This window comes from Camellia sinensis, chromosome 7 (genome assembly GCF_055761805.1).
Source record: "Camellia sinensis isolate YWXY chromosome 7, ASM5576180v1, whole genome shotgun sequence".
NCBI lineage: Eukaryota > Viridiplantae > Streptophyta > Magnoliopsida > Ericales > Theaceae > Camellia > Camellia sinensis.
In genome coordinates this window covers 159,391,876-159,399,198 of record NC_138967.1, presented here as the reverse complement: position 1 = coordinate 159,399,198, position 7,323 = coordinate 159,391,876, and the positions used below count along the sequence as shown (strand labels likewise).

General features: G+C 31.7%; 1 long non-coding RNA gene across 2 annotated transcripts; it reads right to left on the bottom strand.

Annotated features, from left to right (window-relative positions):
• Nucleotides 1-5,252: 5,252 nt before the first annotated feature.
• LOC145795407 (uncharacterized) lies at nt 5,253-6,849 on the bottom strand. 2 transcript variants are annotated; one of them, XR_014336332.1, is made up of 3 exons: nt 6,621-6,804; nt 6,459-6,524; nt 5,253-5,642 (listed from the first exon to the last, which is right to left on the bottom strand). It is a non-coding gene; the product is annotated as an uncharacterized LOC145795407 (long non-coding RNA). The 2 variants fall into 2 exon arrangements; XR_014336331.1 differs by having other exon boundaries at nt 6,459-6,849.
• Between the last annotated feature and the right edge of the window lie 474 nt (nt 6,850-7,323).

The window sequence follows — 7,323 nt, the reverse complement described above, 5'->3', positions numbered from 1 at the left end:
AACACCACCTACCTCTAGTATCACTACAGCATCCCCAAAACATGCACCACAAAAACAACATTTAAACTTCTGCACTAAATAGCAGCAAACAAACCTTGCAGCTTCACCACTACTAACAAACCTTGTGATTGCTAAATATATGTGGAAAGATGTGCACATGCATGTTGTTAGATGATGCTGGTAAAGTTCAAACAACAAGTTTGCATGTGGGTTTATATCGTGCGTTAAGAATTTTTTTGTTCCACTTAATTGGATGGATTGTGAGAGGTTGCAGCCTTTTCTTTGTGTGTGTGTGTGCGTGTGTGTTTTTTTTTTCTCTCTTAATTATTTTTAGCAGCATTTTTTAACTCAAACTCTTCAGACACAATTAACGGTGACATTTGTTGAATCTTTTATGATATGTGCAGGTCCTGATGGCCTTTTTGAGACTAAGCATCATCATTGATCTTCGAAGGCCAAGATTGTGAGGATATATCTAGGAATAATGATTGTTCAGCTCAATTCAGCGTGTGCCATTCGGAAATTTACTTTTTGAGACAAACTTGAAAATCTCCATGACTGTTTAATGTCAAGACCTTCCCATTATGGAAACATGGTTTTTGGGCTGCATGTTGCAGGTTGTTGGTTATTTTTGTGTTTCTTCTTTTGTCACTTTGTTTTTCGTATTTTGTTTGCTGGGAAATAAGGTTTTATGAATAGGATGTGCTCTTTCGAGTTCATTGGTTTGCATTGATACTTCCAATTTCTTTTTCTCGAGATGCTTAGTTGCCTTTGATGAGTATTTTTGTGATTGGCTCTCCCTCTCTCTCTCTCTCTCTCTCTCTCTCTCTCTCTCTTTGAGTTGCGGTCATCCCTCGAATGTCATGGTAGGGCAGCAGACACTTGGATGCTCAACATTTTACCAACTGATATCGACATGGGAAAAGAATTCTATATTGTAACTCTGATTGTCATGTTAGACCAGAACATATTGCGTATAGATTATTTGCATTTGATGTTATGTCGTTAATGTGTCCCACCAAATATTCTAAATGATAAAGTAGTAATATTACTTATGCAGGTAAGCTTATGGAATAAATGAATACATAATAAATAAATAAAAACAATCATAAAACTTGACTGACATCCATGACTGACTAGTTTCCATGGTTTACAACCTTAATTATAGGGGAAGTTAATTGTTAGTCACGCTACAATTGATTACAGAAAATTAATTATTATTAGTAATCAAAAGTTGCAAATTTGAGCTAAAATCTACGATAAAAAGAAACTTCTAAGAGAAAACCCAACTCCAACCAATAAATTTTTATTGAAATTCTAAATTGAGTAATGAAAAATCTTTTCAAAAATAGTAAATTTTCAAATTTAAAGGCTTAGACAAAGGGAATTGGCAAAAATTTAGTTAGTCACTGTGCAATAGTGAGTATGTTAAATTAAAATGCATGTTTGGATTACTTCAATTTGAAATTTCATTCAAAATTAATACCAAAGGCATTTTATTTCTCAAGAATGTTGATAAGAACACTGGTAAATTAGAAAAGATGAGGTAAAAACACAGACGTTCTTTTTGCATGAGGTGGGGGGGAAGTTGGGGGTTTGATATGGGGACTGATCTAGGGGTCGGTTGAGCTTTAAGGGGATTACTTCAATTTGAAATTTCATTCGAAATTTATTGCCAAATACATTTTATTTCTTGAGAGAATTAACAAGAAACTGGTAAATTAGAAAAGTTTACACTCACTAATGATAAGGGTGGTTAGTTTAGCCAAAAATAGTTTGAACAAGTGGCTGGGAATGTGAATAAGTTGATTGGTAAAGACAAAAAGGTGGGCAAGTGATGATTGTACTAAGAAGAAAATTGGAGGAAAAACATCCTCTAGGAAGAAAGGGGAACTTAAAAGTGGGGGTGTAAAAAAACACAATCAAACTGACTCAACCTGTTGATCTTGGTCAGGTCAGTAGTTGCATACAGTGTTTTGTATAGATGTAGGCTTATAGCTTGATTCTTTACTCATTCCACACTAGGAAGAATCATTGGACAGTGTTTATTTTCTCCTTTACCTTTCTATTTCCTAATGATATTTGCTGAGCAAAAAAGTAAAGTAAATTATTGTTATTTTTTTCCTCATAGAAGTGAATACATAACTATAGTTGCATAATTCATTAAAAAAATTTACACACCAATCAATGTGATTATTCCAAGTCAAATGTTTTTTTCTAAGTGCTTGGATGGAGTACCAGTGTAGGATGCTAATTAAAAAAATCATGTTGTGATAAACTAAGTAAAAGTGTATCTCTAAGGCTCAATGGTATACTTGTCTCATGCATTGGATCGGTTAGAAAAAAAGTGCAAGTTCTAAATATGCCACATTATTTTTTGTATGCTAATTTCTAGTTAAGAATAAGACGGGGTACTGGTTCAATTGTTGAAAACACAGCTTATCATCTTGAGGTTGTGGGTTTGAACCTGAGGGCATTTACTTTATTCTCAGCGGTGCTCTGTTCTTTCCTTGCAGTATGTTAAATTCAAACATCCATTTTAATTTATGTGATCATATGATTGTTAAGTTCTATTTTATGAAACAATGACCTCATAACCACATCATGTTGATTGTCTTAATCAATGTTGGAATTAGCTAAGTACATCTAGATCTTGTGAAGTAGAGTTTAGCATAAAAGGCTCCATGAGATCAGATCATAGTTACGAAACCATATATATATATATATATCATGTTTTTTGCAGCTTAATTAACATATACTACAACAATCTGACATAAACAAAAATAATTTCCAATTATTCATGAGCTCGTCCAATATTTCAACTAATTAACAGCATAACCAATAAACATAAATATTAAATAAAACTCACTGAAGCATTTAAACAAACGCTTGGAAGACATTAAATAAAATCACAACATAAATATAATAATAGTAAATTAAAAATAACCTTTTATATTGAAAGATGAAAATTAATAAATTCATGACTTAAAAGATTAGATTTTCAGATTGTGTAAAGTTTTATGCCTAAAACAAGAAGATCATAAATAAGTGAGAAAGAGGTATTGTGTGTCTGATGAGGGTGAGAAAGAGAGAAAGAATACCTAATGAACTCTGATCGTAGAAGATGAAAACAAAGCAAATTTGTGGTGTAGATGGTAGATAAGGATTGAATGAAAGACAAAGAATGATAAAAACTTGCTTCATATTTTGGCTTCTGCGATTTTGACCCACCAAAATCAAATTTGGTTCACCAATTTCAGGAAAATCAAACTTTCCCCTGTCTCTATGTCGATCGCCTCTATGGATTTTGCCTCATCAGATATGGTTTGTTTCCTTCAGTTCGTTATTTCCTTGGTTGTATAATATATTTAAAAAAGAGAAAAAAAAAAGAGAGAAGAGTTTAGCTAAATAAGGATGCTTGATTGAGTTTGTTGATATTGTAAATAATAAAAAATAAAAGAATTCAACTTTGGCCCTTATATTTTTTGTTAAATCAATTATAACCTGTAATTTTTAATTTTATATTAATTTGCTCTAATTAATAATATCGTTAGTGTTTTTAATGAAAAATAATCACTAAATTTGTTGAGATTAACTGAACAAGTTGAGCAAATTTATTATTTTACCTCTAAAAGAATGACATAGCTCACTTGTATGCATATTTTTCATTAAAAAATGCTAACAATTAGGGTTAATTACACTATTAGTCCTTCTATATTGGCTATTATGTCATTTTAGTATTTGTAATTTCAATTGAATTGATTTTAACCTTGAATTTTAAATTTTGTCTCAAATTGATAGATTTTTTTTATGACAAATGCAACCTGTCATCGTTTTGGGAGTAAAACAAAATACTGGTCAATTCAGTGACTTAACCTTAACCAATCCATTGAAAATTTTCTATTAAAGACCCTAAAGAAGTTATGAATTCGACTAAATTGATGTAAAATCTAAATTTAACTGTCAAAAGTGAGTCAATTAAAACTATATGGAAGAACAAAATGTAAGGATTAGTGATGTAATTTACCCAATAATTATAAACAATTGAAAGAAATTGAGATAAATCCGTAAACTCAGACTTAAAATCGAGTTAATTGAAAATACATGGACTAAAGTTCATGAAACTTTATCATTGCACAAGAGAGCAATTTCAAATTTTACTTTTCCTAAAGTCATATAAAGTCGTTGATCAATTTTGTACATGTGGCAAGTACAGTTAAAAAAATATGTTATATTGAGTTTAATTTATTTTTATTTTTATTCATTTTGAGCATTTTAAAAATTTTGAAAATATATTAGCATTTTTTGTTTTTGTCAAAAATGGCATTATAAGATTGGAAAGTTTTTGGCTTAGTGACATTTCTCAAAATGCTATAAAATATTTGTTTATGACACTTTTCACCTAATGCCATAAAAAGTAATTTGCACCTACCTAGTATAGTAATATTTTTTTTAAAATGTCATTGCTACTAAAGTTTAGTGGCATCTGTTGACAAATGTCACTAAAAAAATTTCTTGTGTCATTATTTTACAAAATGCCATAAATGCCACTAGCACTACAAAAAAATTGACTTTTTGCGACGGTAAAATACCGTCGCTAATACTCCTAATGCCGTCGCTAATACTTTTTGCGACGGCAAAATGACTTTTTGCAACGGCAAGAGGGGGGTCGCAACTGCAGGGGTTGCAAAAGAGTTTTTGCGGCGGTAAGTGCCGTCGCTAATGTTTTGCGACGGCATTTTTTGCCTTTTTGCGACGGCACCGTGTAGTCGCTAATAACGTTTGAAATATCTTGACTTTTTTGCGACGGCCCTATTTTACAGTCGCTAAAAATGTTATTTGAGACGGCAAAAAATACCGTCGCCAATAATCTTTTTTTAAAAAAAAAAAACACTTTTTTGCAACGGTGTGGTGCCGTCGCAGAAAGTATAAAAAATATGAAATTTTCTATTTTTTGCGACAGTATAATGCCGTCGCAAAAAATATTGAAAAATAATAAAATTTCTATTTTAAATAATAAAATTTCTATTTTTTGCGACAGTATAATGTCGTTGCAAAAAGTAAAACCTGTAACAAAATTAATAAAAATATTAAAATTTTCTATTTTTTCCGACGGTGGTGCCGTCTCTCTCTCTAAGAGCTGATTATTTACATTCCATTCACAAAAACATCATAACAGAAAACAAAAATAAAAATTGATCAAACCATCAAATTCAATATTTTACAAAGAACAATTAAACTGTACATAGAACAATTAAACTGTACATGTTCATAAAAGCATATTTAAATTATAAAATTCACCCAAATCCTAAAAAAAAATAAAATAATAAAATAAAATCTAAAATTCACCAATCAGCACATTGGATATTTAGGAACAAAGCTCTCCAATGCTTGTAAATTAGGAACAAAGCTCAGGTCCCATCATGAGCAAAGTGGAAAGCTTATTGGTTTAAAAAAATGAAGAACAAACTGAAGGTGGAGCTAATTTTGGTGGTGGTGTTGTCGGTTATGGATTGGAAAGAGTCTAGCTGGTATACCATTGAAAGTCTCCTTGGTGATCTGAATATGAACTTTGAAATCCCCAACTAGCTCTGTGAGATCAAGCTCCTCATGCAGAGCAAAAACCATTATCCCTTTCTTTGCTGCACCAAAACAAAATCTCCAAGCTGAGTAAATATGTATAGGTGAAACTGAACTTAATAGTCATAATTTGAAATAATAATTAAAGAAAAATATAATATACAGACAAACCAAAACTATATGTTTAACCAAACACAATATCTTAGCTCCAACTGAGATAGGGAAAGCAATGGCGGAATACAAAAAATAATCTCTCTTGGTTGCAATAAACACTATGAGAAGTGAAACTTTATGAAATAAAGCTTCAATGATTTACAAGAATTTCATTGAAAATGTACGAATGAAAACACAGTGAAAAAATGTTCACCGTTAACTGTTCTTAACATGACAATTTTGACTGATAAATCAACATACATATTAACCTCATAAAGCCCAACTGCCTATTCAAATGACTCAAAATAACAGCCTGTCTCATGGCTTCCAAGCTCCAATCCAATCCCCCATTGAAATAGTAACAATATGACTAAAGCTATGGGTGTTGGTAAGTTAACCATGAGTTCAGATTTAAAGTATTAATTACACTTTCTTTTTTCTTTTCTTTTTTTGTAATATAAATAGTTTAAAACTATTGATCTATCTAACAATAAACAAGAAACAACTACATATATATATATATATATGGCATTTAGCTTATTGGGGAAAAGTTGAACTTTATTGAAGTTATTCTACCAGATATCTTTGCATGCTTTAGTATTTCAATCAGAAAATTATAGCAGAAGTGCTTCTTCAAAAAGAAGGCCAGCTCACTAGTGTGAAAATTCAAATCATCACACAGCATATCAAATAATATCTACTACATCCAAAGAAGGCCAACTCACTTGTGGGTAAAGATCACAGGTCCCCAACTCTTTCACTACCAAAGGTAATCTTTCTCCACCAGTAACCTGAGAAGAAAAAAGCACAGTGAATTTCAATGTCACCTTGAGCAGAAATCGTTGTAGTTTTATTCAAAAAAAGATGAGAACAAAATTGAATCAAACCTCATAATCTGCACCAACACTCCTAATATTAACAGTCTGAATTTCATTGTGCTTAGCCCATATGATTTTTCCACTATTGTCCATACTAGCTACAGGTTCCTCTCGACCAAAAGCCCCAATTGTTCAATAGCCTCAACAAAGATTAAAGACTTAAAAAAACAAAACAAAAAAGAAGACGAAGAAGAAGAAGAAGAAGAAGAAGAAGAAGAAGAAGTGGAAGACATCATAAATAACTATGCAAGTTGTCTAAGCTAGATTGACCCTCTTATAAGCATTCAGATGCTTCTTACATAATTTGTTGTCTATGTCGGGCCTATAATATTATTACTTTAGGTCTTCACCCAATATGTAAACTTGAGTTTGAGTCTCCTTAACTTACAACTACCTTGGGGTGTGACAAATGTTGATAGTTTATCCTTGTAGCAATTTTCTTTGACTTCAGTTAGAATAGTGATCTTCTAGGCATCAAATTCTTCTCTTATGTGGCAAAGACCAGAAGAATTGAACCAGTAACCCCCAAGCCTCTCTTTTTGATGCCACACCAACACTTTTTTTTATGATGTTTCATTATGTACAATAGTTTGTTTATATTTGCTGAATGTGTATGAGGTTTCTAACACGCGCATATTCATTTGAGACCATTTTTATTATCCATCTACCACTAGGAAAATGTCCCGTACCTCTTTCCGAAATGAATTTTGAG